At 43.6% G+C, this 5,951-nt stretch overlaps 1 long non-coding RNA gene across 1 annotated transcript; it reads right to left on the bottom strand.

The window, feature by feature from the left end:
* Positions 1-408: 408 nt before the first annotated feature.
* Positions 409-1,879, bottom strand: LOC109372130 (uncharacterized). Its single transcript, XR_002121998.1, has 3 exons — positions 1,752-1,879; positions 701-849; positions 409-512 (listed from the first exon to the last, which is right to left on the bottom strand). It is a non-coding gene; the product is annotated as an uncharacterized LOC109372130 (long non-coding RNA).
* Between the last annotated feature and the right edge of the window lie 4,072 nt (positions 1,880-5,951).

Here is a 5,951-nt window from a genome sequence, read left to right as displayed (position 1 = left end):
GCTGCAGAACAAACAACCCCAAGGTCTTAGAGGTTAACCACCACAATGGTTTATTTCTCAAATTACATGTTAGCTGCAGACCTGCTCCAAGTCCACTGCATTCTGCATCCAGGCTGCAGGAAGAAAGAAAAGATCAATGTGCAAAAGGGACAAACTCCCCAAACCTGATCCCTTTTAAAGGGTTTTCACAAGAGCCCACCCCTTCCTGTTTCGGGGATACTCATTCAGCAGCCTCCTACACCACAGGCAGTGACTCCAGCACCAGGTTCCTGCAGTGTATGGCAGCCAGCAATACCGAGAGGCCAGGAGCTTCCCCCAGCCCCCCACCTTTGGTGATTTGGTATCTGAGTGCCTCCATGGAGACACCTCCCTGGGAATACCTTTCCCTGGCACCAGAGAGAGCCGTTTTCTGAGAAGTTCCAGAGGACAGATTTCCAGCAAGTTCCAGCAGCACAGAGCACAGTGACTTCTCGGCTACAGCCAAAGCCTCCAACAAAATCTGAATCTCAGCCCTGTGGTGAAAGAAAGGGGGAGGGAAAACTATCTCACCCCTCAGAGTCGTGGCCACTCCCTTATATCAGCTACTTTACCCCCATATTCTTCAGAGTTCTCTTTGCTTCTTGCTAGCCAATCTCTCATGACTGCAATCCCCTGTTACAGTTAATAATTCTTTATATTAAACGTCCCCTATTCAAATCACCATGTGGTTTTTCTCTCCTGTATGAATCCAGGCTAATACAGCCACCCAGCGTTTTGGCTCACAGCTCATTGGCCAGGACCAGCTGCCAGTGCTGGGAAATGTAGCTCTTCAGCTGGGCAAGCGGCCACGTCAGTGAATTCAGGGTTCTGCTAATAAGGAAGAAAAGGAGATGAGGTCTTCCACAGGCAACTCGCAATGTCTGCCTCAATAGCAGTAGATATAGATAAGGATGCCTTCCAAAGCTCCAAACTTGTCTGTTTTTTAGGACACGTCTCTTGACCACACCCATCAGTGAAAATCTCCACCTCCCACACCTCCAGGTGAAAACCACTCCCTGCCCAGTCTCCAGGCTCAGTTCACACCATCCTCCCAGGTACTGTGTATCCCTTCCCTTGAAAATTCCTCAATGCAATCTATTGGAAAAGCATTAAATAAGTGAAAGCAAATTCAACAAATATGATTTGCTCTAGACTGGACATTACACAGAGTGAATGTCCTACAGTGTCCCCTAGCCTTTGAAAGGCTCGCAGTCCCTCCAGCCCCTGAGTCTGCTAGACAGCAGTCTCGTTGGCCCTCCATGTGCTGTGAGCCATGTTGTTTCTGCTTTTCTGACCATTTGAGCTCCCTTTCCCTACAGGGGACTGACCCAGTGTCTGTCCCTTGCAGCCCCTGGCCGAGTCACCCCAGCCCCACAGGCAGGGGAGAAAATTCTCTCCCTTCTCAGGACAAATCCCAGAGCTCTCAGAGCACAAACCTGCAACACAGACATTATTGTTCCCCATCCCCTCCTGTAACTGAAGCACAGGTACCAGCCATGATGGAAACGGAGGTGGCGGCAGTGATTTGCCATGTGACCTTAGGCAGGTCACTGCCTCTGTACAACCCACTCCTTAGGGGGGGTTTTGTGAGCCTTAATGAGAAGAAAGTAAATGAGTCGTGCTTGTCACAGTGCCTACCACACAATAAGCTCTCAGTAAATGCTAGTTGGGGGCATTATAACTTATTATTTTAATAGCCCCTGGCTAGTTCTTCAGAAAGAGGGGTCTCTCACCTCCAGGAGTGTGTCATCTCTGGCTTAGGAACCACCAAGTGAGTGCTGACAGCTTTGAGGTCCTCGGGCATCCAGAGAAATCACTCTGAAGGGACAGGGGGGAGAGCAGGAAGCCGGCAGCTTAAGCAGCCAAGCTCTCCTGGCAGATGTTAGCTTGAATTCACAGGAAGCGTTTACAGTGAGATCTTTCCAGAAATGCGGACGCTCCATTGAAAGTGCAGAGTGCAGCGCCATCTACTGGCCATGTCTTGGAATGTCATGGCTGGAAGAAAAGAACGTTTATCAGCTGGTTACTTAGGATGCAGGGTTAACCACGCAGATTCCTGGCCCACACTCTCAGGGGTACTGGGGGGTGTCTACATGTTTATCGAGTCCCTCAGGGTTTCTCATACAGGTGGTCTAATGTTCCCCACCTCTTCCCATGAGGGGACCCTATTGTAAAGTTGTGAACAAAATGTTCACAATGATGTGATGCACTGAGATGTGTTACTGTCCCAAACACCCAACCTGAATCTAACTACAAGGAAACAACAGACAAACCTGAAGAACGTGGCTGACCTGTACTCTTCAAAAATGTCAAGGTCATGAGAGACAAAAAAGACTGGGGACCTGCCACTGACTCAAGGGGATGAAGGAGACAGAACAACTGAATGCAATATATGATACAGGACTTTCTTTTGCTATATAGGATGTTATGGGACAATTGGCAAAGTCTGAACATGTCCTGCTGACAATAGTATTGTATCGATGTCAATTTCATGATTTTGATCATTAAACTGTGACTACAAAAGAGAATGTCCTTGCTTTCAGGGAATACGCAATGAAGTACTTAGGGGTAAAGAACCATCAGGTATGAATCCGATTTGCAAACAGTTCAGGAAGGAAAATATGTATATTTATATATATGGTCTTGGTGAAGGGTGTTTAGGAATTTTTTGTACTGTTTTTTGCAACTTTTCTTAACAGTCTGAAATTATACTAAAATAAGACGTTCAAAATTTTTTCACAGCCCTCCTGAGAAAATTAAGTGACACAATGCCACCATAACTCAGTTACACGTTAAAACAGTAACACCTCACCTTCTTATGGGGCCCTTAGTAGGTGCCAGACATCTGCTAATTACTTTTCATGGTTTATCTCATTTAATCTTCACAGCAATCCTATGAGAGAGATGCTATGATTACCCCCGCCCCAATTTTCACATGAGGAAACCTTCACCTCAGAGAGGTGGAGTGACCTGCCCAAGGTCACATAGCTCGTAAGTGATGGAACTGGGACGGTCACTCTGAATTCAGAGTCATAAATAGCCAACTAGCAGTACAGAGGGTCCACAACACTAGATGACAGCGTCCTCATTATTGAAAGGACTGGGGACCATCCTGCAGCTGCCAGATGGAACTTGTAAACAATATAAACGGAGCCACTTTAACATGAAGCAGGAGCTGCCATGCCAGAGGAACTGCCTTGCACATCTAACGCCTCAAATCGTTGGAAGGTTAAAAGAGGGCAAAATTACCTTCGGACTGGGCCTAAAGCAGCCTGGTGCCCCAAAGAACTGTTGGCAAAAAATAACAAGAGAGTAAATATTCTACCTACCTACTGAACTGATAACTACTGGACTGAGAATTTAAAACATTGTTTAGAATTAGTGTCAGGATGTTATAGAAATGGCTTCCTTCTATTGTGTCTTTCTCATAAATACCCCTTGCCTTTGTCCCCTTAACCAAAACACTGTTGGGGCTTCTGCCTGAATCAGTGCTTCTTAAATAGCTATTTTATATATAAATAAATAAATCTATATACATATATAGATTTGACATATATATTTGCTTGATATATATCTCTATATAAATACCTATATATCTAGATATAGAGAGAGATACATAGATTGATGCTATAGATAGATATAGATATAGATTAGATATAAATATAGATATAAAGCGAAAGCTTGTTGCCTCTCACTTTGGCTTTTTATTTTTAGTTTAACAAACTCTACAGTCTCCTCTGAACATTGCCTGGGCCTTGGCTCTGCCTCTGCCTTTGCCGTTGCTCTTGGGTGCCCTCCTGTTTCCAATGTCCCTCCCCTACTTCCTCTTCCTCCATACTTCCTTCCCAAGGCTTCTACCTGAGAGGGCTTCCTCCCTCCTCTGCAGTCCCACAGTCTTACATCTGTCCGCTGTCTTAGAAACTATCCCACTCTCTACCTCCTGCTATAATTCCTTTGGCAGAGGCAGCAAAGTGCAGCTATTGCTAGCTCCAGCTCTGGACTCAGACAGGCCTGGGCTCAAAACCGAGCTCTGCCGTTTACTGGCTGTGTGATCTTGGGCAAGTCACTTTACCTCTCTGATCATCTTATAAGTAAATCAGGGCTATTATAACTCAACTCATTATAAAGAGAAAGTGAGCTGAGCTATAACAAAACCTTTCATGTAATATCTGGCAAGCAGCAGGAACTTAATAAATGTTAGCTATTATTCTTATGGCCTATCTTCATAATGACTGTTTTAAATTCTTTTCAGATACATTAGTTATAAGCATATGTCAAAGTTTTATTTCAATCTTACCACAAAGCCAAGTCAGAGTTCCCTTTCGTTAAGGACATTTCATAGGAAAAGAGAATGGTTGGGTAATCATTATTAAAATGAATACAAGACAAAGAATGTCTGATAATCAGCTGAGTGTTGGGTAGCTGATTTCCCCAAAGAGGTTTTAATCTTGTTAAAGTTTATCAGAAAATTGCATAAGCATATATCAAGAATGCTAATTTCCTCCCAGAAGGGCGTTGTGAATTGCATCAAGCAAGAGAGTTCTACACCAGACTGTAATTGGGACACTTTTCTTAAACACATCCATAGTTATCAAGACGGACATTTCCTGAGGCCTCACTGTGCACCAGATCCTGGATGCATGTCATCATCGCCCCCCTACCCACGCTCCCACTTAGCATATTCCCACTTAGTTCAGGCTCAGACTAGGCAGATAACTACTAAATACTGAGGGAATGGGTGAATGGGAATAGTGGCTATCACGTCCCAGGACTTTGCACAATGGGACACACGCCGATCCTGTCCTTCACACCATCAAGATGGAAATCAATGGGTTCCTGAGAGTAGAAATCATTCCCTGCCCCCCTAATGTAGTGGGGTGTAAGTAGGTGCTGTTCAGGAGAATGTGACTTGGTTAGGCTTTCTTGTCCAATACCACTGAGTAAGCCATATTTATGTGGACCTCCCCTTTCTCAAAGGGCCTCTTGATTTAGACTCTCAAGAGGTTAGGCGTCAAAGGTAAATTTGTGTCTCTTGACTGGGCCAACAGTGACTCTGGTGTACTATGAATTAATTTTTTAAAAGACAGATTCTATATTTATCATGTGAATAGCATAATTGTTTTTCACGGTATTTTTTGTGTCTTTTAATAGTGTTTATTGATAAATGTAAGTATTTAAATTTGTATAAATTTTATAAATTAAATCTGTAAACCTATTTAGAGTTTCTTCATTTTGGCCAGGGGGAGATTCACAGTTGTACAACCATCACCGTTAACCTAATTCCAGAACATCTGCATCACCCGCAAAATTAATACTCATAACTGTGCATAACCTAAAACAATTCTGAGATTTTCACAAGTTCAGGATTTTTTAAAATTTGGGTGCTTCTGGACTATAAATAAATGAAGAAATTCAAATCTGTTGCAGAAAGAATGCCAAGGAAAACAGAGTGCCAGCTTTTCCCACTCAAAAATGGGATTATGCAACAGGACAATAGCCTTGCAAGGCAGAGCTCTCCCAATTCTTTTGTCTCTTCCTTATATCAGTAAGCAAACTTGGAGAATCTGTTCCCATAGGATTTTTCAGGGATGTGGACTAGATATTTTGGTCCACCGTTAAGGCTTAGCTGGAGTCGGGAAGAATAAAGATATAATTAGGAGTCACAAAAAATAAAAGCCTGCTGCATTTTGGCCTTGAGGGATTGAGGAAGGAGAGGCTAGGATGGTTGTCTTACTTCCCACTGTGGACTTTCTGATTTCTTATTAGCGGTTTCTATTCTGTCATCTTTGGCTTGCGAGGGAAAAGAGAAAAGTGCATTACAGGAAACACTGAGGAAGGAAAGGGGAATCGCTGACTCTGCTTTTCATTTAACACTGAGAAAGAGGCCACCTCTTGGACTATCTTCTGCCCTAACCTGCAGTATAGCCAGGGCA

This window comes from Hipposideros armiger, unplaced genomic scaffold (assembly GCF_001890085.2).
Source record: "Hipposideros armiger isolate ML-2016 unplaced genomic scaffold, ASM189008v1 scaffold_613, whole genome shotgun sequence".
NCBI lineage: Eukaryota > Metazoa > Chordata > Mammalia > Chiroptera > Hipposideridae > Hipposideros > Hipposideros armiger.
Note: the sequence above shows the minus strand (reverse complement) of the source record. Positions and strands in the feature narration are given on the sequence as shown.